This window comes from Equus asinus, chromosome 17 (assembly GCF_041296235.1).
Source record: "Equus asinus isolate D_3611 breed Donkey chromosome 17, EquAss-T2T_v2, whole genome shotgun sequence".
Lineage (NCBI taxonomy): Eukaryota > Metazoa > Chordata > Mammalia > Perissodactyla > Equidae > Equus > Equus asinus.
In genome coordinates this window covers 4,977,554-5,002,111 of record NC_091806.1, presented here as the reverse complement: position 1 = coordinate 5,002,111, position 24,558 = coordinate 4,977,554, and the positions used below count along the sequence as shown (strand labels likewise).

Genomic DNA, 24,558 nt, shown 5'->3' with positions numbered 1-24,558 from the left:
CGAATTCTCCTGCTGTCCCTCCCCCCAGGCCTCTTGCCACCCCCTGCCCCATGGCTCCCCTCCCAGCTCAGCCCCAAGCTGCCTGTAGCCCTGGCGAACGTCAGAGACTCTGCGAGGAAGAAGCCCAGGAGAGAAGGGCAAGATTCCTTACCTTGGCAAAAGGGACCTCAGGACCCCCACTTCTGCCAGGTCCTTCCGGCCAGCTCTGTAAGCTAGAAATGAGGGCACTGGGTCACAGCGGTGAAGGCGGGGGCCGAGGGCTCTCGCAGGAGGCTGCGTGCAGTGTGCCTTTAGGGGAGACGGTTTGAGGTCAGACTCTGGAGCCCAGGCACCAGTGCCCAAGGCCACGGGATCCCTGACGGGGATGGCAAGGCTGCTGATGGGTTGAGGTTTGTCACGGACCAAGTGCTTCAACCTCCACCACAGCCCACGTGCCCCTGCTGGGCAACACCCTGTTCCAGACGCCTGCTGGCCTGGGCCTCAGTTCCCAGCACAGAATCTGGCAAGTACTCAGGTTTTCCTCTCCTTCCCGGGAGCCTCGCTGAGGGCTCTGTTTCCTGAGGGACAGGCTCTGTCCCTGGCCTCCTCGAGCCCACGGAGCTGGGCGCTCAGGGACAGGAGGTGGAGGCCAGCTCTGGGGCACAGGGCTGAATGGCAGGAGCTTACCTTTCCAAGCTCCCCTTTTCTTCCTGCTCCTGCTGCTCCTCCCTCTCGGCTCCACTTGACACTGAAATGAGAGAAAAAACAAGAAACTGGGGGGTCTGAGCCCCAAGGCTCCCTGTCCTCTCTCTGGACCAGCCGCAGACGCACAGCGTTTGTGAGCAGGATGACTGCCTACCCTGAACTCCTGGGGCTCTGGGGTGTTTCTTCCCTTTTACTTACTTTTGAAGTGGATAATTGAACACAAAATGGACATTTGCTGCCTTCCTTCTTTGAGGATCATAAGAAGGTCCCCATGTGGGACCAGCATGCATCTTCTGTCACTGTTCCTCTGCTCCAGAAACACGCATATTCTCAGATGTACAGAATCTTGTGAGCTTCCTCAGGGAGGTCTTTGCTTCCTGAGGCTACAGTCCCACTCCAGGTCCTGCCCAGAGGCTCTCGGGGGCTCAGCTCTGCCCTCAGATCAACCACGACAGAGAAAAGGCCCGCCTGAGACACCTGCCCCGGGGAGGTGGCTGGGGAAGCGGTGCTCAGGGCCTGTCTTCCCACAGACCCCACTCGGCATCCCGTCCGTGGCCACTGGTCGCTGGCCTCTGGGGCCTTTCCCTGGAGCCCTGTACCACAGCGGGACTCCTGCTCGGAGGTCTTCGGACCGAAATCCTTGTGCCCACTCTCCCCCCTGCCCACCCAACCTGGCTTGTCTCTAGGAGGACGATGTTCTATTCTTTCCCATCCCTGGAGTCCCTCTAGTTGATTCAGAGAAGTGGAAATCCCAGTCAAAGAGGAGAGAGACTCGTCTTGTGGTGGATCTGGGTCCAGGATTTCTTACCTTCCTGACGTTTCTCCTTTTGTCAGTTGGTTGTGAGGGCAAATTCCTTTCGCGGGGGGGAAAGAACAGGAGGAAGAGCCCCAGTCCATACAGGATGCGGAGGATGGTCCCAATCACCCAGGAAGCGGCACTGGAGCTCAAGCAGGTAGCGGCGATGCTTTGTAGACATAAGATAGGAGTTTCCATATCTCGGATGTGGTCCCACTCTCAGGCAGCTGAGCGCTGGGAGTGACTTGGAGATTAGAACCCCACGCCCTCATCATGGAACTGTGGCCGTGTCACAGGGGCTCCTGAGCGGGCGAAGGCTAGAGGAGGGCAGCCGATTGGACCCCAGCCCCTGCGCCACCAACTGGCCTCCAACTGCCTCCCTCCACCCTCCCGGGCCTTCTAGACCTTAGCTGGTTTTCTGTTTCTTCCACCTGGAAGCCGGATGTCACCCGGTTCCTTGCGTCTCCTGGATTCTTGGTTTGAACCCACCTATCTCAGGGCCTTTGAAAGTCTGCAGCTCTCCCAGGAATGCGGTCTAGTTCCCGGGGACTCACACCCTCACTCTCCTCTGTCCTCAACTCCGATTGTTGTTTCCACCTCACTTGTTGACTCTGTGTGTGCGTGCGAGGGCACTGAAGTGCTGCTCTCTTAGCTGATGTCAGTCATACAGTGCGGCGTCCTCGACTCTGGTCACCACGTCGGACGTGAGATCCTCAGAGCTCCTTGATCTCAGGGCTGAGAGTCGGTCCCCTTTGACCTGCCTCTCCCTCTCCCTCCCACTCCACAGCCACTGGCCGCCACTTTTGTACTCTCCGTTTCTGTGAACTGACCTTTCTTTGGTCATGTTTCGAGTTCACGTGTTAAGTGACCCCAGGCGGTATCTGTCTTCCTCTGTCTGGCTTGTTCCATTGAGCGTAACGCCCGCCAGGTTCATCGATGTTGTGCCAGTCTCCACTCCATTTGTCCACGTAACAAGCTTTTGGTTTTGTCAGTCTGGAAGTCCCGCTTTATTTTACGCTTATTTGGCTTTGAATATGAACGTTGTTCTTGTCTCGATCAACCTTTGCCATCTTCACTCAGGACGACTCACCCAAAAATGGAAACTAATCATTTATTATTTAACATAAGCATAATAAAACTTTAAGTAATTAAACCTCCCAGTAACGTGTTTTATGTTAGTCGCACTTCTACTTGTGAAGTGAGAAAGCCTTCACCAAGACTTATGGGACATGCTGGACACACACACACAGACACACACACACGCCCATACATAATGCAGGCGTGGACACATTTGCACCAACCAATTCGGTACTTTGCAACCAGAGAATTAAGCACATTCTCATTCTCTCTAAGCTTTTCTGTCGTCTTGACCCTGTTTCTTCTCATTCCGCCCAAAATAGACCGTCTTCGGTTTCCAGAGTTTCGACGGCTGTGCGGCCCCGCCCGAAGCCGGGCACGGCTCGAGTGAGCTGAAGTGCGGGTGTTGAGAGCGGACGTTGGGGCCGGGTCCGTGGCCCGGGTTGGAGTCCAGTCTCAAGTAGCCCCCTTTCTGGCCTCCCTGGTTTGCCCTCCACGTGTTCTCTTTCTCAGAGTTGGTCTTGCCTTCCCCCTCCCACCCACTCTGGGCCCCCGGAGCCTCAAGTCTTGCCTGAACCTGCAGAAAGATGGCCCTTCGAGTCCTAGAGGAATTCGCTGGTGACATCATCGGGCATCCCTTTTTCAGTGAGAAGTGGGGGTTCACTTAGGGATTGTACTTTTTGATCAACATGTTAATTTTTCTGACCTGTTGGACAGGTAGTGCTTAGATGTCCGATTTGATAGTTGTTACACTGCCACACGTACACACGCCTACGGGGAGGTACTCTTTTACTTGACAGTAAGGTAAGCTTACTGACACCAAAAGAATTAGGGTAGATGTTGTTCTTACTAGCTTAATATGATGACTGTGTTCCCGGTTTATGAATATGTGCGATCACAGAAGAATTTGCTTCAGAGTAACTCTCTTAGCAGCCACCAAAATGATCTTCAATGTCTTTCTCAACAGTTAAAACAACTTTATTCTTCTTAAGTCCAACAAAGACCTTTTTCTGGAGCTGGGACTCCTAATTGGGACTCTTGGCTAGGGTATGACTGTGACCAGAGTCCCACGTTGAGGTTCTCGCACACAAGAGCTCTGGACTCCAGGCCTCCTCACAGCCAGCTGCCCAGAGCAGGGACTGACATGACTCAGGCCTCACGCGTGTTCCCTGAATTGGCCTGCCTCCCACCTCAGAGAAAGGATGAGGAGGGCGTGTGTTTTACAACGTAAATCAATCAGAAAAGTCTTCCAGAAAATCGAATGCCGCTGGAACAGTTTGTATAGTAGAGATGAGCCCGTGGTATTAAATACAGACCGCCCACCCCAAATTTAGGGTCATTGGAGTATTTCCCTGACATACATGATGATTCCTCTCTCTGTTCCTAACAGAAGACAGAAGCACAGGAAGTGTCTGTGGCTCCGATATTAAGACGAGTTTCAGAAAGTTTCCCTTTGCTCTTCTACTGAATATTCCTTATGTCAGTAGGACCTGGAGAAGTGATAGGAAGGCCAGGAAAACCCTGACATTTTCGTGCTCTGTTCAGATTCAGGGGATTCCGTTATCGTTTAAGCTAGTGATTCTGCGCTAATATTCAAATGAGAAACTGCAGTTGTCTGTTCATTCACAAATAATTTGAGTCCACAGCAACCATCAGTCTCTTTTTCCTGCCGAATTGCTCTGGCCAAAACCTCCAGGACTATGTTGAATAAGAGTGGTGAAAGTGGGCACACTTGTCTTGTTCCTGTTCTGAGAGGGATGGGTTTCAGTTTTTGTCCGTTGACTATGATGTCGGCTGTGGGTTTGTCATATATGGCCTTTATTATGTTGAGGTACTTTCCTTCTATACCTATTTTATTGAGAGTTTTTATCATAAACAGATGTGGGATCTTGTTGAATGCTTTCTCTGCATCTATTGAGATGGTCATGTGGTTTTTGTTTCTCGTTTTGTTAATGTAATGAATCATGTTGATTGACTTGCAAATGTTGAACCTTCCCTGTGTCCCTGGTATAAATCCCACTTGATCATGGTGTATAATCTTTTTGATGTATTGCTGTATTCAGTTTGCCAAAATTTTGTTGAGGATTTTTGCGTCTATGTTCATCAGTGATATCGGCCTGTAGTTTTCCTTCTTTGTGTTGTCCTTGTCAGGTTTGGGGATCAGAGTGATGTTGGCTTCATAGAATGTATTTGGGAGTGCTCCATCTTCCTCTATTTTCTGGAACAGTTTGAGAAGGATAGGTATTAAATCTTCTTTGAATGTTTGGTAGAATTCTGCAGAGAAGCCGTCTGGTCCTGGACTCTTATTTTTGGGGAAGTTTTTGATTACTGTTTCTATTTCTTTACTTGTGTTTGGTCTATTCAGAGTCTCTCTTTCTTCCTGATTCAGTTTGGGTAGGTTGTATGAGTCTAGTAATTTATCCATTTCTTCTAGGTTGCTCAATTTGTTGGCATATAGTTTTTCATAGTATTCTCTTATGATCCTTTGTATTTCTTCGGTATCTGTTGTGATTTCTCCTCTCTCGTTTCTAATTTTATTTATTTGAGATTTCTCTTTTTTTTTTAGTGAGTCTGGCTAAGGGTTTGTCGATTTTGTTAATTTTTTCGAAGAACCAACTCTTTGTTTCATTGATCCTTTCTACTGTCTTTTTTGTTTCAATATCATTTATTTCTGCTCTAATGTTTATTATTTCCCTCCTTCTACTGACTTTGGGCTTTGTTTGTTCTTCTTTTTCTAATTCCCTTAGGTGTCATTTGAGGTTGTTTATGTATGATTTTTCTTGCTTATTGAGGTGAGCCTGTATTGCAATGAATTTCCCTCTTAGGAGTGCCTTTGCCGCGTCCCAAATAATTTGGTAAGGTGTGTTTTCATTTTCATTTGTCTCCAGATAATGTTTGATTTCTTCTTTAATTTCTTCAATAATCCATTGTTTGTTCAGTTGCATGTTGTTTAGTCTCCATATTTTTGGCCCTTTCCCAGCTTTATTCTTGTAGCTGATTTCTAGTTTCATAGCATTGTGATCAGAAAAGATGCTTGATATTATTTCAACCCTCTTGAACTTACTGATGCTTGCTTTGTTTCCCAAGATATGGTCTATCCTTGAGAATGTTCCATGCGTGCTTGAGAAGAATGTGTAACCTGCTGTTTTTGGATGAAGTGTCCTATATATATCTATTAGGTCCATCTGATCTAATTTTTCATTTGATTCTATAATTTCCTTGTTGATTTTCTGTCTGGATGATCTGTCCATTGGTATTAATGGGGTGTTGAGGTCCCCTACTATTATCGTATTGCTGTTGATGTCTCCTTTTAGTTTTGCTAAGAGTTTCTTCACGAATTTTGGTGCTCCTGTGTTAGGTGCGTATATATTTATAAGTGTTATGTCATCTTGGTGTAGCGTCCCTTTTATCATTATATACTGCCCCTCTTTGTCTTTCTTTATCTGTTTTGCTTTGAAGTCTGCCTTGTCTGACAGAAGTATGGCAACACCTGCTTTCTTTTGTTCATTATTAGCTTGGAGTATTGTCTTCCATCCCTTCACTTTGAGTCTGTGTTTGTCTTTGGGGCGGAGGTGTGTTTCCTGGAGACAGCATATTGTTGGATCTTGTTCTTTGATCCATCCTGCCACTCTGTGCCTTTTGATTGGAGAGTTCAATCCATTCACATTTACAGTGATTATTGCAACGTGGTGGCCTACTGTTACCATTTTATCACTTGCTTTCAGGTTCTTTTGCATTTTGTCCTGATGGAGAGCTGTTACTTTGTGTTATTGTCCTTCTGCTTATCTCCTTTGTTCTGGATTTTGTAACTCCTTTCCTTTTTTTGATTTTTCAGGAATGAGTTTCTTCCTGAGCAATTCTTGAAGAGGAGGTTTTCTGGTGATGAACTCCCTTAACTTTTGTTTATCTGGGAAAGTTTTTATTTCTCCATCATATTTGAAGGATATTTTCGCTGGGTAGAGTATTCTTGGCTGCAGGTTTTTGTCCTTCAGAGTTTTGAATATTTCATTCTCAGCTCTTCTAGCCTGTAAGGTCTCTCCTGAGAAATCTGCTGATAGCCTTATGGGGTTTCCTTTGTAAGTTATTTTCTCCTGCCTGGCTCCCCTTAGTATTTTCTCTTTGTCATTGACTTTTGCTAGTTTCAGTACTCTATGCCTTTTGTTGGTCTTCTTGCATTGATAAAGTTTGGAGATCTATTGGCTTCTGTCACATGAAGTTCCATCTCTCTTGCCTCGTTTGGAAAGTTGTCAGCTATTATTTCTTTGAACAGACCTTCTGCCCCTTTCTCCTTCTCTTCTCCCTCTTGTATACCTATATTCCTTATGTTGCATTTCCTAATTGAGTAGGATAATTCTTGGAGAGTTTCTTCATTTCTTTTTAGTCTTAATTCTCTCTCCTCCTCTGCCTGCAGCATTTCTATATTCCTATCCTAAAAATTGCTAATTCTGTCCTCCATATTATCACCCCTACTGTTCAGAGAGTCCAGATTTTTCTTAATCTCCTCAATTGTGTTCTTCATCTCCAGTATTTCTAATTGGTTCTTCTTTATGGTGTGAAGCTCTTTTGTGACATAGCTCCTGAACTCGTTGAGTTGTCTGTCTCAATTCTCTTTTAGGTCGTTGAGTGTTTTCATAATGGCAGTTTTGAAATCATCATCATTTAGGTTGTAGATTTCATTGTCTTTGGGATTGTTTTCGGGTGCTTATCATTTTCCTTCTGTTCTGGAGATTTAATATATTTTTTAATACTGCTTGATGGCATGGATTTGTGCCTCCGCATAGAGATAGAGTTTAGTCACTTCTTCCACTTGTTGCGACTGGTGTGTGTGGGGGGGGGGCAGCTGTGTAGACTGCCCCAACCAGGAACCCTGTCAGCTGTTACTGACTGGACCTGGACCCCTCCTCGTAGTCACAGTGGTCCTGTGGTGTCCCTCATCGGTTGTGGTGGTAATCGCAAGGGGACCTCAGGCTGCTGGTGTCTACTGTTGCAGCCCACTTAGACAGGCTCCCTCCTTGTGGTCTGCAGTGGTATGGGCTTTCCCAGCAGCCGGGAGCAGGATCACCTATAATTGCATCTTTGTCACTGACAGAGCCCACAAGATCACACTTGTCCACTATAGGTCCCAGCAGAGCTATGGGTATCTTATGCAGTCTGTCATTAGCTCACTTAGCTGTGTTACTTTTGCCCCAGGGCCTTCCCGCCTTGGGATTCCCCGTTGGGACCTCTCCACTAGTGCTGTGCCCAGGCTTTTGCTGAGGCTTCTGTAGGAACCTGGAGTTCCCCCCTGGGCCACGTAGCCATTTCACCGGAGCTCCACTGTGCCCCACACCACTCTCACGGGATTTCTGGGAGCCCCTTGCCTCGCCTGGGACATGGCCAGAGTCCGTGGGCCTGGTGGTGCCTGGTAAGCTGCTGGCTTGCGAGGAATTCTGCTCTAGGGAGCTTCCCAGTGTTCCGAATTCAGGGCGGGCCCTCCCTGCTAATGGTGAGCAGAGGCTTTCCCTGTTGGGGTGGGGGGTGCAGGACCCTGGTGTTTCCCCCTGGGCTGCAGAACTGGGTGCTGGAGCTCCACCCAGTCCCCAAGCACGTCCACGGGAAGTCCGGGCACCCCCTGCACTGACCCGTGCAGTGCCGGAAACCATGTACCCAGCAGCAGCTGGTGGTCTGGTGCCATGCCGGGGAAACCACTCGCTGGGGGCTTCCCTTTGTTCTGGTTTCTGGACATGGTCTCCCTGCTGATGGTGACCAGAGGCTTTCCATGCCAGGGGGGTGCGGGACCCCGGAGCCTCTGCACTGGCTGCAGAGCCAGGCGCTGGAGCTGCACCCCTGTCCCCAAGCACATCCACAGGAAGTCTGGGGCCTTCTGCACCGACCCGTGCAGGGCCGGAGACCGTGGGCCCAGCGGCAGCTGGCGGTCTGGTGCCATGCAGGGGAATCTGCTCGCTGGGAGCTTGCCTTTGTTCTGGTTTCTGGGCAGGGCCTCCCTGCTAATGGCGAGTGGAGGCCTTCCCTGCTGGTGGGTGTGGGACCCTGGAGATGCCCCCTGCGCTTAGGTGTAATCACGGGGGGCTTAGGTAGGACTGTTGTCACCTGTTTCCACCATTGCTCCACTGATGAGTGCACACTCCTGTCCTTGGTGCGTGGCGATGCTATGGTGGAGTCCGTTGGAATAGAGCCTCCTGCAGGAACTAGGCTGTCCGGGGGTCGGGGGTCGGGGGTCGGAGAGCTTTCACCTATTTCCACCTCCTCCCGGGGGGGAAGTCTGTCCGCGTTCCGATGTGTAGTAGCACGAGACTTTTAGACGTCTTGAGATGCTATCTGGATATCCACACCTACTGGTCTTCCTTCTCTCTGGTCACTTCTCAGTCTCCTTGGCAGGCTCCTTCTCTGTTCACCTCTTAAAATCCAAAATATTTAATTTTTAAATCAGATTTTGTATTTGTGAATTTGTATTCTTTCCCTAGTTCCCAAGTTGTATAAGTTTTAGGCTCCATAAAACTTGGACTCTCCTCTGAGAACAGGATGTGCTTAACAAGGTCCTTGATATCTTGCTGCAAGTAGGTCAAAAGCATTACATTAAAAAAAAAACGTTAGGTCAATTAGGAACAGAGAGAAACACTTTAAGAACAATATCTAAAGGGGAATTTTGTTGATAGGCTAAGTCATGGAACTATGTAAAAAATAGAAATATAAAAATGATTCAACCTAGTTGGCTCTAAAAAAGAAGTGCTGTAAACCAAATAGTCTTAATTTCTTATCAATTTGCTCATTTTATGAAACCTGGAATACGCAAAAATGATGAATATTGTTTGTTTTCCTATTTTTTCCCAGTTGGGAAATTTCATTTTACACTGTCAAAATATTTCTTCCTTATTAAAATTATTATTAATTTTTTCTCTTCTAAAGAGATTATCTATCATGAAAGAATTTCAGCGTTTTAGTAAATCTTGAAAGTTAGCTAATCCGAACACTGATCTCAAAACTACATTTCTACAGAATTTTTATCCTATAAATAAATTTGAGAGCCAGCCCCAGTCGTCTAGTGGTTAAGAGTTGACACTCACTGCTGGGGCCTCCGTTCCTTTCCTGGTCAGAGAACCACACCACTAATCTGAGAGTTGTCACACTGTGGTGGCTGTGTGTAGCTGTGATGCTGAAAGCTCTGCTACCAGTATTTCGAATTCCAGCAGGGTCACCCATAGTGGACAGGTTTCAGTGGAGCTTCTAGAGTAAGACAGACTAGGAAGAAGGATCTGCCGTCTCATTTCTGAAAAAACTGGCCATGAAAACCCTGTGAACAGCACAGGAGCATTGTTTGATAGAGCACCAGAAGGTGAGAGGATGGAGTAAAGAGACCTGGCAGGGTCACGCCCTGCTGTACACAGAGTTGCTAGGAGTCACAATCATTTTGATGGCACTAACAACAACAAATAAATTTGAACACTGGTGCTGATTTTGATAACATTAATTTTCCACATATCCCATTTAACTTTGAGCTAGATCTATCAGAAAAGTCTTTCATAATTTAGGTTGTTTTTCCTTCAATATTTTCCACCCACTTATTTTTGTCTTCCTTTCAAAGCCCCAGAATAACATTTCAGTCCCTTCTCCATGTAACAGCCTATTAAAAAGTTGAAAATATTTGTGTCACCTCTGAGACTTCTACCCTTAGGGAATCCTACTAAAGAATTCCACTATTTCCAATAAGAAATCATATATTCTAAAGCTTCCTTACCAATCTGTCTATTTCCAGTTTATTGATACTCCTTAAAAACACAGCGTTTAGAGCAGAACACAATATCATGGTTGTGGCCTATTGAGAAAAGAGTAAAGAAAGGCTATCACTTCTGTTGTGGCCAAATAATACTATTGAAACATCTTAAAGTAACCATTGGAATATAAACTCCATATTTTTCCAATCTTCGAAGATCCCTTGTGAAATTGTGTAGTTGTTTGGAGCACCCCTAGCAAAGAAATTGAGGGTGACCTATGGTCAACAGCTAGTGAAGAAGTGAAAGCCTTAGTCCAAAATTCTTTAGTGAACTGAATTTTGCCAGCAACCACATGAGCTTAGAAGTAGACCTTGAAAGTTGAACTTCCACATGAAACCTTATCACTGGCTGATGCCTTGATTGCAATAGTGTGACAGAAGCTGAAGCAGGATTGCCAAAGGCAGAAAATAAGAAAGAAAGAAACCAAAAGCAAGAGGTCCAGTTAAATTTGAGTTCAAAGAAACAATGAATAATTTTCATATAAGTATGTCCATAAAATATTTCAGACAAACATACTAAAACAAAATTCGTTTATTTGAACTTCAAATTTAGCTGGTGACTTGCAAATGTCTGGCAACCATGTCCTGAAACAAATGATGAAACTACGCCCTGAACTCCTAACTCAAATGATGTGCGAGAAAATAAGTGTGTGTTGTTTTGAGCCACTACCATGTGGGGAAAATTGTTATACAGTAATAATGAGAAAACTAATACATCACCTTGTTAAAGTTAGCCCATTTCCAACACATCAAATTTATTTTAGATCTTGAATATACAGTACAATATACTCTTTACAATTTCTTGTGTAAAAATCCAGTTTCTATGTTCACCTAAGTTAATTAAAAATAATTTATTAGGAAGTAAGTGACAATACATCAGTGAAGAACTCCAAATCTGTTGGTACAAATTAATTACATGGGCACAGTTGTGTTACTGAGATTTGTCAGCTAAATATGTATCTAATCCACTTTTTGTCTTCCCCAAATTTCTACAATTTTGCCAGAGTAAATTGATGCATGAATGTTGCTGGACTCCAGCTATATTTTGTCTGTTTTATTTGTCTAGTTGACCTACTCATTATCAGTATCAAGAATGATTTGTTTGACTTGTTCTTAATAGGTTGTGTTCTTTGAGTCACTGTTTCCTCCTTGAGATGCTCACAAACATGAAGTGAATGCAAAACCAAATTAGAATTTTGCCTCTTTCAAATATTAAGGTCATCAATCTGTAAAATATAGATTGAGACTAAGAATAGCAACCATATATTTCAGTGTCTCAGACATTTTCAATACTCCATGGACATCATTAACAGAAATATTATTTGCAGATATTTTTTCTTATCTAGCATCAAATTTCTTTTCGCTTAGAGAATGCATAGTGTGAGGAAAGCTGGTTCAAAAGAAAATATTTCATTGTCTTTGGCTTCATAAATGTAGCAGGAATTTGGTAATATCTACCCAAATAAACCTAGAATTTACTTATCTCTGTCTATTGGATTTTATCACTGTTCTTCACAATTCCTCCCGCTTTTTTTTTTTTTTTTTCTGATGGGAGAGAAAACTTTCTTTTAATTATTTCTCTATCAGATACTTTCTGACAAAATATGTTCTACCCTCCATTGAAGGATTCAAAGAATAGAGAATGGTTTCAACCATAAAGCCAAATATATTATCATTATGATTCATGTGCTATAAATCATTTAATTCATGAATCATTAACTTACTAACTGAACTGTATCATGAAATATATTTTTCTGCAATGAAGTTGGAAAATTTTACTTATGCATTAATCAGATGTTAAATTAAATGTAAAAGAAAACTAATCTCTGATAGCATTTGAGGGATAAGCCAAGTGATGTTAAAATGAGCAAATTACTGTGAATATCTCTAGAAGTAGTTTGTGCTTCTAAAGAATTGGGTCCACAACAGATGCAAAGGCAAGTCCTAAAATCCAGATTTCTGGCCCCAATTCAGAGACTGTTATTCAATTGCTCTGAAGAACAACCCAGATATATGAATTTTTAATTGAGAACCAACAGTGATTACATGTTGTCACTTTCAGAACAAACACACATTTTACATCCTTCACGCTTTTAATATTTTTTTCAGGAAAAAAGTAGTTTTCATGAGAGAGGCAGCTTGCATTATTTCCTTTATATCAATGAAAAGGAAGCCAGAGAAGCAGTCCAGCAGGGATTTCAGAGTCGCTTAATAAATGATTCATTGGAATAAACCTGACAGCAAGGCTCAGCCTTATAGGCTTTGGGGTTCTGATTCTTTTAGTTTCCCATATACTTTGTGGAATGGAATAGAATAAGAAAAATAATTGTATTTATTCTAATGACTTTTACGTAACTTTTCCCACTTTGGATTTGGAAGAACTCTTGCTCCTACAAAATCTAACAACTTGCCAAATAATACTAATGATGAAGAGGTGAAGTCCTCTCTCATTTGAAAAATGGAAAGGATACGTTCTGCAGATCGAGGTCAGTTAGAGAGAGTCAAAGACTAACTTATTTCATTCACAGATCTATATCCTCCAGCACCTCGCTGCCCTCCTACGGACTGAGGAAGTCCACAACACTTTTTGCACTATCTCTGTCACTTTCCAATACTATTTCCAAAACATTCTGATTCCACATTTTTAAACGCTGTGCTCATCTGAAGCTTATGTCCTCACCCATTCTCTGTAGGGACATCATCTGAGACCATTAACTTTCATTCACTAAAAGTGTTCCTACTGGACTCCTAATATTCTCCTACACTCCCCATTCTGTCCTCACCATGGGTAGGTTCAATGGCTACATGGCTGGTTTATATAGAACCACATCTTCTCACAGCTTTGATCTTCATCCCACTCCATTTCATACACACATTTCCGCTCTGAGGTTTTAGGACTTGCAATCCAAGATGTTATACCTGTGGAATTCAGATGCTTCTCTATCTAGACAGAAATGCTTATACTGACCATTCTCTTGGTGTTACTTGTCCTAAAGAGCAAAATAAATAAAATAATTATAAAATTTGAGAAATACCATTAAGAACACAAAAAGAAGGTGAGTTAGGGTGCAAGAGAGGGTGAAAAGCATAATCTCGAGAAATAAGAATTCTCAACAATCCCAAAGACTAAGCACTTCTTATTCAATACTATTGTCATCAAAGAATATTCCTGTATTATTTTAATCCTATTAAAACTATTAAAATTTTAGTTTTATGGTAAAGCTTTGGGGATATGCTACATGCTTTGAAAAGAATATGTATTCTGTAGCTGTTCATTATAGATGTCTAATAAATCCAAACACAATATAATGGATGCTCTCAAAGATAAAATCACACATTTAAAAAAGAATTTTTAGTAACAGTTCTTCTCCTTCGAGAGTTTTCTTTTCAAGTTTTCTTAAAAGCTTATTTGAAGAGATTGACAGTCAAGAGCTTTTGTTTTCCCAAGACAGTAGTGAAAAGTCTAGTCGGCCTTTATTTTTCACAATCAAGGACAGAAATTAAAAAGAATAATCTTCAAGTCATATAGTTATTACAACACTTCATAATTATTAAGCAATTACTATGCTCTAAGAGCTACACTAATTCTTTTACATGTATTATTTTCTCAAACCTCCCGCTAACTACTGAATATTTTCACAAAAATGTCTCACTGATATCTCAAACTTTACACAGTTGAACTGCACTGTTTGAATTCTGTCACCAAACTTTTCTCCCTTATCCCCAAATTCTCATGCCATTAAATGATACCACAGTTGACCAATTATTTATGGCATCACTCGAAAAGCTCAACAGCCCTCTGCCTGTAATTATTAGAATAAGTAGAGACAAAATAAAAGTCAGTAAGAATATAAATGATTTAAACTTCAGTATCACCAACAGCACTAATTCACAAAATAAACACACAGTTGTCATATGCGACGACAAGCATGTATCTCACAGATATTTTGCTGAACAAATGCAGCTTTACACAAAGATTATATATTGGATGATTCCTATTTTCTGAAATTCTAGAATGGCCAAAACTAACATATGGTGACTGCAGTCAGAACAATGGTTGTTTTCCCACAGAGACAGTATTGATTGGAAAGGGCAAAAAGGAAACATTCTGGATTGAAGAATGTTTTCTATATCTAGGTCCCTTGGTGCAGTTAATAAGTGTGTATAATTTTTAAAACTCAACCTACTGTACGTTTAAAAATAGAACTATGTGAGATGGAGATAGCTTTCACAAAGACCTCTTGAGGTCTACTGCTACCGTACCACTTCTTAGGAACGTAATGTATCATTGGAAAAATGAAGTTTCTCCTCCTCTATAAGAACACTGTAGTTCCTTTTAGTAACCTACTGATTTTTTTCTTCATTTATGTTGACATTTTGATAGAAAAACACATTTTTCTTTTTTAATTCATATTAAATCCACCCTATTTTCTTAGAAATCTATTATGTGCTATTCATTGTTAGGTACTAATAATTCTTAGACAGTTTCATCGTCCACAAGGAATTGATAGTCCAGAAGAAAACAAATATGCTGCTAGTACACAAAAGTAAAAATCATCTATGCAGCAAATATCCATTAACTTTAACTCTGTGAGATAGTGTTTATAAGTACAACAACAATGACCTATCTGAGGTATAATCATATCTCTGGCAATGAATGCTTCTCTTTGTTACTTTGAGGATGCACTTTTAGAAAATACAGAATCCTACAACCAGAAAGACTACTTAACTGGGCTAACTAAAGGTTCCTGTAAAATCATGCATTCTGTAGTTAACTTTGGATAAACAAGTTGTCCAGAACTGTGAAGGATCTTGCCAGCTTACTAGTTACCCTGTCACAGTTTCTCGTTTGGTAGAAGAAGACAAGCAAATCCTAGGTCAGAGCCAAAGGAGTGTAACTCAGAGAATAGCATTAGACAGAATGTCAGCATTTTCGTGTCCTGGTTCCCTGAGCCCCAGTTCCTACAGGACAGCACAAAGAGATCCAGGTGACACCCATACAGTGGGTTGAGGTACTGAAGAGGAACTCTGAGCATAGGAAATCTGAATCTTATGTAATGGTCAGTAAGCATGCCTACCTTGTGCTCCAGAGAGAGAGAAAAATTACGTTTCACATACTGGATAGTAAGTCAGTATGCCTTCTGTTTACTCCAATGGAAGACGTTTTATCCCCAAGGCTTATCAGTATACAAACAGTCTTTGTAAAGATAGTATAAAACAAAGTCCATTAATGCCCCTGTTCACAAATTGTGCAAAAACACAGGACTCTTGGGGAATATTCTTCCAACGTAAGTTAGATATGTCCCTGGATTGGTTAAAAAAACACATTCCTATATGTAGCATGGTATTTAAGTAACTGTATTTTGGGATTTCAGAATCACTCTCTCTGACATCTGTCATGGCAGATCATTCTAAAAGTGTGCTTCCTTTTTGGACAGAGTCAAATGGGTATTTCGAACAAGGCTCATTAGCAGGAGACAGTGTACTATTGCCAAGTATCATGTGAAAAACTTCCTTAGCATTGTGCTATCCACCACTGGTGATATTATGGCTTATGAAATGCTATTTGTAGTTGTCACATTGAAGGGGGCTCTGTTTTTGATCTAATCAAATCTTTCATAAAATGAAAGCATGAAAACAATTAGGGATAGAAAAGTTACTCTGGTGGTACCACAATATTAATCTAGCAGACACATTTCAGAATTTCTATACTTTTTTCTCAAGTCCATGATATTTACTATTGTTGTGGCCAGTCCAAGCATTGATAGTAACTCTTGGGAATCTTATCTCATTTGTCTTTCATCCCCCGGCTGAAGAAAACTTTAAACTATCTGATTGAATGTCCAGCCTCAGTGTACCACCATGTCCTGCAGACTCCAAAGATCACTTCCGCCTGAAATGACATCTTCTTAATTTGCTGTTCAGTGATGAAGTGCAAGCAATTTTACAAGGAGGGGCTGTTTGTGAAACGAGGCATAGTGAAATGTTTCTGACTGTTCTTAGTCTCAGGAGTAATTAAATTTGGAGAAAGGGATTGAAAGAACAAGAGAGAATCATATTTATAGAATAATCACTATATTAAGGTTACTAAATCTCATTTATACCTCCTAGGAACTCTCTGTGGTAAATGTCATCATCTCTATTTTATTAGAATGAAACTGAAAGTTAAAAATTTCAGGAGATTTGTCCAGAATCCTGTAACAATCATTGAGTTCACTTCATCCTACTCATTTTTGTTGATGAGGAAAATGACATCCAAATTTTGGACTAAAATCTAGGACCTATAAAAGCCCAACCAATCACATTCTTATTGTGAATTGCCCATATTACTCCTCCCTCCATGCATTAGCATACCTAATCACTATTAAATCATAAGATTTGAGCTAGTGGTACCATTTTCTATTATTAAAGCTTGGGAGCAGGTATGTCATTGGGAGGAGAGTTGCCATCATGACCTGTATAAGATATTAGTTTATGTTCTCATGGTAGAAAAAATTGAGAGAAGAAAATGAAAGTTATACAGAAATATAAATATTTGTCTAAATGTCTACTACTAAAAATGAATTAGAAGAAGGTGTACCAATCAGATATTATAACATCATATTCTAAATTGCTGGGCAGGATCACATGTTTAAAAGCAGATTCAGAGGCTCCTTTTTCTTATTTCCTTAGGAATAGAGAAAGCATACATATAGCTCTCTGGTTTATATTTCTGCAGTCCTCCAGAGAAACAAGAGAATTGATCCTGATTCTCTCTATAGGTGAGTATACCGTATGACCGTAAGATATTCAGGAGGGAAGGATAGAGGTTCTGAAAAGAATTGACTTGCTTGAAAACATTGTCTCTTGAGTTCCATGGATACATGAATCTAAAGGATTTCACAGGTATATATGTGATTCTGGCAGTAGTTATTCTCAGGCTTCCTGCTTAGATGAGCAAAATCTAATGGTAGTAGAATAAGACAGATTCCAGACACTTGGATCTTAGCAAGCCCTTTGTCTTTTGGCTACAAGTTCAGGGTCTTGGGTAAGGCTTGAATCCTGGAGTGTATTTAGAACTCCAATAGAGAATCAGTTTGAGTAGACATGGTATTGTAATAAGAGCACAAATTTGACATCCAAAATGTCTAGATTTTAGTCCTACCTATTAATAATAGTTCTATCAGAAATACCATATGAGCCAGCTATCCCACTACTGGATATTTATCAAAAGAACTTGAAATCAACAATTCAAAGGGACTTATGCACTACTATGTTCATTGCAGCATTGTTCACCATAGCCAAGACGTGAAAGCAACCCAAGTGCCCAGCTACTGAAGAATGGATAAAGAAGATGTGGTATATATACACAATGGAATACTACTCAGCCATAAAAAATAAAAATCGTCCCATTTGCAACAACATAGATGGACCTTGAGGGTATTATGTTAAACAAAATAAGTCAGACAGAGAAACACAAATACTTCATGACTGCACTCATACATGGAAGGTAAACAAACACATAGACAAAGAGAACAGATTAATGGTTACCAGAGGGGAAGGGGGTTGGGGGGGTGGGCATAAGGGGTAAAGATACACATATATATGATGACAGACAAATAATAATGACATGTTACTTGTACTCTCTATACTTCAGTTTCATCTTCTGTAAAATGGGTATATTTTGAGATGAGCAGGAGAGTTTTCAAATAGTTAATACGTGAAAGAATACATGGAACATAGTAAGTTCTATTTGTGTTTGCTATATTAATAATGTTAGTTATTATTAAGAATTAGGGTGAAGATCTCGTCAAGATGGCAGTGTGAGCAGGCGTTGAACTCATCTCCTCCCACAAACACAACCAGGTTACAACAATTTTTGGAAGAATTACCCTGGATTGAAAACTGAAAACTGGATAAGAACATCCATGACAAGGGACAGTCCTGAGGAAGGCAGAAGAGGCAGTAATTACCAGTGGAGAGGAAAAAAGCCACCCTTGGGAGCAGCGGAGCTTCTCAGCTGGCCAGGCAGGAGACACCCTAAGGTACGCAGCCCTCCCTGGAGGAGTGAGGTCCGGAGCAGGGGCGATACTGCTATAAGCATCTTCAGACTCAGCCCAACTGAGACAGGGGTCTTACTGTCTGGCTTTGCTGGCTATTGACTGCTGCGGAGACACCCTCAGAAAAGCTATCTGCAAAAAGCCGAAAAGACCCTGGTCTTAAAGGGCCCATGCACAAACTCACTCATTGCAGCCTAAAATCACCAGAGAGAAGACTGACAGTCCTTTGGTGAAACGAGACTCACCTGGTGGGCTCTAGGGGTATCTTGGTGAGAGGAGGGACCTCTCTGGAGACTGATACATTGGTGGGGGCCATTGTTCTGAGCTGGTCCAGGTGTGCTGGACACAGGTGGGGGCCATTGAGGTTCATTCCTTGGGCTGTTAGCCCAGGGGTCTGCCATGCACACTAGAGCACAGATTTAATCCAGTTCAGCCAGGGCAGGCAATCTGCCTAGGGACTGGCCCCACCTAACAGCATGCCCTCAGGCTACTTTTCAACATGCGTTGACTGGGTGCCTTGATCCTTTACAGGCAGGCAAGGGTGTCTGCCTCTGTGGGGCAGGGCCTGTGTGAGGACCAGGGGGCATTGGTGGAGAGGTGTGGGCCTCTGCAGTGTGGCATCAGGTATGCTCCAGGGGGTTGAGAAGGGTGCACGGACCAGGACCATGTTGACAATGTGTGTGGTCCTGTGGGGGGTGAGGCTTATCAGCAGCAGAAGACTTGTGCTTGAGGAATAGCCATAAAAAGGATCAGCCCCACCTTCCAAAGCCTGAAACAATTGAATGCCCCCATGCCAAGGGATAGCCCCACTCAGCTGCACTCCCAAGAGAACTGACAACAGCCTTGTTGGCCTGAGGCCTCTCACAACTGTATGCCCCTGAGCCTAGCAACCAGCTACACTGGGTACCAACCCAATTAAGAGGAAAACTGCAATAAGAGAGTGCTGATAGACTTTGTAGCCAACAGTGCTGAGGCTCCCCAAACCGGATTTACAAACAGCTGGGCAGGGAAGGAAAGATTAGACTCTCTGTGTACCTGCAGTGGGAGCAACCCTGCCACAGCAGAAGGACACACGTAGCCCACAAAGGGGTCACTCCTGGTTCTTAAGGACTGGTGATGAGAGGGAAGCACACTGCTGGGCCTCATAAGGCATCTCATATATAAGGCCACTTCTCCAAGATCAGGAGACACAGCCAACTCACCTACTACAAAGAAAATAGCACAGAGAAAGAGGCATAATGAGGAGGCAAAGGAATACTTTCCAAGCAAGGGAACAGTACAAAACCCCAGAAAAAGGACTAAGTGAAACAGAAACTAGCGACCTACTCAACAAAGAGTTCAAACAAAATATCATGAGGATACTCACAGATATGTGGAGAAGAATGGATGAACACAGTGAGCACATCAGCAACGAACTGGAAGATATAAAAAAAAAATCAGAAATGAAGAATACAATACTGGAAATGAGAAATTCACTAGAGGGACTCGATAGCAGAGTAGAGGAAGCAGAAGAACGGATCAGCAAGCTAGACGAAAGACTAGAGGAAATCACCCAAGCAGAACAGAAAAGAGGAAAAAGAATTAGACAGGATGAGAACAGTGTAAGTGAACTCTGGGACAATATCAAGCGTGCTAACATTCAGATTATAGGGTTCCCAGAAGGAGAAGAGAAAGACAAAGGGGCAGAAAGTTTATTTGTAGAAATAATAGAGGAAAATTTTCCTAACCTGAGGAAGGAAACAGACATCCAAGTTCAGGAAGCACAGAGAGCTCCAAACAAGATAAGCCCAAAGAGGCCCACACCAAGACATATTATAATCAAAATGTCCAAAATTAAAGACAAAGAGAGAATCCTGAAAGCAGCAAGAGAAAGGCCACAGTGACATATAAAGGGAAGCCCATCAGGCTATCAGCGGACTTCTCAGCTGAGACCCTACAGGCAAGAAGAGAATGGCATGGCATATTTAAAGTGCTAAAAGGAAAAAACCTACAGCTAAGAATACTCTATCCATGAAGGTTGTTGTTCAGAATGGAAGGAGAGATAAAGAGCGTCCCAGACAAGCAAAAATTTAAATGAGTTTATCACCAAGAAGCCAGTTCTGCAAGAAATGCTGAAGGGACTTATTTAAGTGAGAAAGCAATAACCACAAATAGAGATAAAAAAAAAATTAGCAAAAAAACCAAAACAACAACAAAAGACCAGGCAATAAAACCACTTGTAAGGTAAAAATATAGTAAAGGCAGCAGATCAACTACCTGTGAAGCTAATATGAAGGTTAAAAGACAAATGTACTAAAATTACCTATTTCAATGATAAGAGGGTAATGAATAGATACATACTAAACAAGAGACTATATATGATGTGAAAAACATATAATGTGGTAGGAGAGGAGTGAAAAAGTAAAGCTTTTAGAAAGAGGTCAAGCTAAAGAGTCGATCTATTCAATATAGACTGTTACATGCACAGTATATTAAATAGGATCCTCATGGTAACCACAAATCAGAAACCTATAACAAGCAGGAAAAAAGTAAGACAAAAGAAATCAAAAATATTACTAAAGATAGCCATCAAACCACAAGGGCAGAGAGCAAGAGAAAAAGAAAGGAACAGAGAAGAACTACCAAAACACCCAGAAAAAAAAAGTGACAAAATGGCAATAAATACATATTTATCAAAAGCTGCTTTAAATATCAATGGAATAAATGCTCCAATCAAATGCCATAATGTGGCCAATTGGATAAAACAACGAGACCCATATATACGCTGCATACAAGAGGCACATTTCAGATCTACAGACACTCAAAAACTGAAAGTGAAAGGATAAAAAAAGATATTCCATGAAAATAGCAAAGAAAAGAAAGCGAGGGTAGCAATACTTATATCAGACAAAATAGACTTTAAAACAAAAACTGTAATAAAAGACAAAGACGGGTACTACATAATGGTAAAGGGAACAATCTAACAAGAAAATATAACACTTGTAAATATCTATGCACCCAACATAGGAGCACTAAATATATAAAGCAATTATTAACAGACATAAAAGGAGAAATAGACAGTAAATGAGTTTAATAGCACTCATCTTTCAAGGTTGTGGTAAGATTAGAAGATATATGAAGTGCCTAGCACAGGGTTTGGGCTGAATGACTTATGATTATTTCTAAGAGTAGATATCAAAGCAGAGGCTAAGAATATGGATAACTGAGCAGCTGCCACTGGACAATAACTTGGATGCTCAGTTTTTTCAATGTCCCATCATGTTCCAGTTATTTGAAAAAAATTGACTTCATTTTAAACTACAATCAATGGAGGTTATAAAGATTCTGAAAAATGGAAATTACCTCTGCTTCATTCGATATTTGCTCAGGAATTTTGGTTAAGTGCCATCACTACCTCCATCTTGAGAAAAACATGAAGCTGAGGCTGGTAAACATTTTGAGTTCAGAATGTCACTGCTAATCACAGATTGACAAATATCTTGCTCTCCAAAGTGTGAGTATAAAAATGATATCACTTACTTGATAGTTCTTGGCAAAAGATCAGAGTAAACCTTAAATTCTTTTTATAAAAATGAAGAATGTACCTTAATATGCTTCCAACATATTTCAACATGTTAAAATATTACCAAAATATTTTAAAGTTCATCAAATTTCATGCACCTAATATACACTTTTTTTGACATTTTATATACTGTAATGAAAATTTCATAGAAAGAAAGACATTTGATACAGAGGAGCTTGCTGCGACTGAATTTCATGCGTATGCTTATTGAATTGTTAGAAACATGACTCATTGGCAACATTTGAATGCATACAGGTCCATAGGATTGAGTTCATGGAGGATATCTACTGGCAGTGATACTTGGGAGTAGATTTAGAATGTCTTCTAAGCTTACCATTCCATCCATAACATAAACTACTTGTTAAAATAGTTGAGCCTTTCTATGAAGAGAATAGGAAAATTGAAAAATAAAACAGAGATTTCTCATTTTCTTTTTACACTAAGCATCAGAGCCAATCTTGTCAAAAGAAAGAGAAAAATAGATTTCTTTCTTGATTAATCTCATTTTCCCCAATTTTTCCCCAAATTATTTGTGAACTTCTATTTCTCTTACCTTTTAATAGATGTACAAAATAGAAATCAGATAGAATTAAAATTGGGGTCCTTAGTCAAAATTTTCAGAACGATCTATATTACCCTTGATGAACTATCAAACAAATAGATCAGTAAGCTATATATAATTATTTCTCTCTGTTCAGGTAAAATAAAATATCCATAGTAAGATGCAATCATGAATCTATTTATCCATTAAAATAATGAACAAATCTTTATTCATCACCTACCATATGACAGAGCCTGTTCCAGAAAATGATGAACAAAACACAATATCTACAAAGTAATATATAGTATAAAAGATTCTGTATTTTTTTAATCCAGAATTTGTAGAGTTTAAATGATATGGGAAAGAAGTATATAAATCTGTGTTTTCATACAGTTATAGGACACAAGAAACATGGCATATTAAAGAGCATTGGATTTGGAAACAGAAAACATGTATTTCAGCTGTGTGATCTTGAGCATGGTTACATTCAGGTGTATGACAGCACAAATCACATTGAATGGGAGATTTTAAAGGTAGAAGTTAACAATGTAAAAAGCCAATCAGAGGATGTGAACTTTAAGATTGATCATCAGTGACTGGAGTAGCTGTGTAGATGTTCATTTTTATTTGTTGATAAAAAGAGTTAGAAACAAATAAAAATGCGCTATTATTTCTGCCCCTTCTCACTCTTTCCACCTCCTTCCCTTTTTCCTTAGCCACCAGAGTAAGTATTGGACTCATTTTGATGTTCTTCCAGTGTGATCTTTGTTGAGATTGTTAATCTGATATGTCAGTCTCACCAGGTTTAACCAACTGGCAGTTTCACTGCTCTAGTACCATGGAGCCCAGTTATTTTAGTCTTGATAAAAGACAATTGTCAAGCTTTAGCTACAACTAATTTAGGAACTTCCTCTCTGTGCTTGCTATTTCTGAATACATAGGTGTCGATTGCTTATCTGCTTATTTTCCATTGATGGAACTACATTCTTGCCTTCTGGGAATTCATCCAGCACTCAAAAAGTATTTGCAGCTCTTCCTGAAAATAGCCACATGCAACTGCCCAACTATTATCTAAACTGTGATAACATCAAATATTAGTGCCCTTATTTTTATGAGCTGAATTCACAATGTCCCCAGTTCCCCTGTATTTGGCGATAATCCTAGAGATAAGATTGATATAAGGGCAAATTAATTTAATTAAATTATTTTCTCCATGTGTTAATAATAATTAATGCAAATGTTTGTATATCCTATTGTCTTAGACACTCTTCATTTGAGTACAGATCCCAACATAAAAATTTAGTTTTAGTATGATTTAGTTTAGAATGATTCCCATAGTCTTATGTTGAGGTGACCCAATAGTATCTTTTTCATTCATTCAGCACATAGTTATTGTTTTTTTGTTATCGGTCAGGAACTAGAGAAGATATAAAATACAGAGTCGTTGACTTGAATAAATACGTTTTTTGTTTTATTTTAATGATGTATATTACAAATCAGAATTAAATTAGAGTTTCTATTAAATTAAATTAGAGTTTCTAGCAAAGCACATAAATACTTTGCTAGAAATGAGCACAAGATGCTAACGGAAGCGGAAGGAAACTGACCCAGACCATCATTGTGGTAGATATTATTACTGAGCAGAGATTTGTTGGACGATTAGATAAACAAATAATACTAGAAGTCCTGGGTGAACAAACATCAAGTGTAAAAGCATGCAGTTATATAGTAAGCATAGCACACTTGCACAAATTGGTGTAGTTTGTTTTTACTGGAAAGTAAGATTTACATTTTTTTTAAAAAAGCACACAATACATAGAAAGTGATCTTGCCATGTATGCCAAGAGTTTGCAATTTAATTTGAAGATAATAAGAACTTATAGGGTTTCATGCACAGAACAATATGGTAATATTTGGATGAGAATGAATAAACTTGAGGATGGATTGTAAAGCTGGAGTGAAGGAGTGTGGGTGAAATTGAAGGCTGGACAACTGTTCGTCTTATCCAAATTAGAAATGAGAAGTGGGTGTAAACTGCTGTATCCACTTTGGAAAGCAGTGTGACGTTCTTTGAATGACAAAATAAAG

The 24,558-nt window shown here is 40.9% G+C and overlaps 1 long non-coding RNA gene across 1 annotated transcript in view; it reads left to right on the top strand.

Annotated features, from left to right (window-relative positions):
• The window catches only part of LOC139040419 (uncharacterized), an 89,655-nt gene extending 71,819 nt beyond the window's left edge, over positions 1–17,836 (top strand). The window contains exons 2-3 of the long non-coding RNA XR_011494971.1: positions 17,001–17,089; positions 17,594–17,836. This is a non-coding gene — a long non-coding RNA (uncharacterized lncRNA). The remainder of the gene's footprint in view (positions 1–17,000; positions 17,090–17,593) is intronic.
• The last annotated feature ends 6,722 nt before the right edge of the window (positions 17,837–24,558 follow it).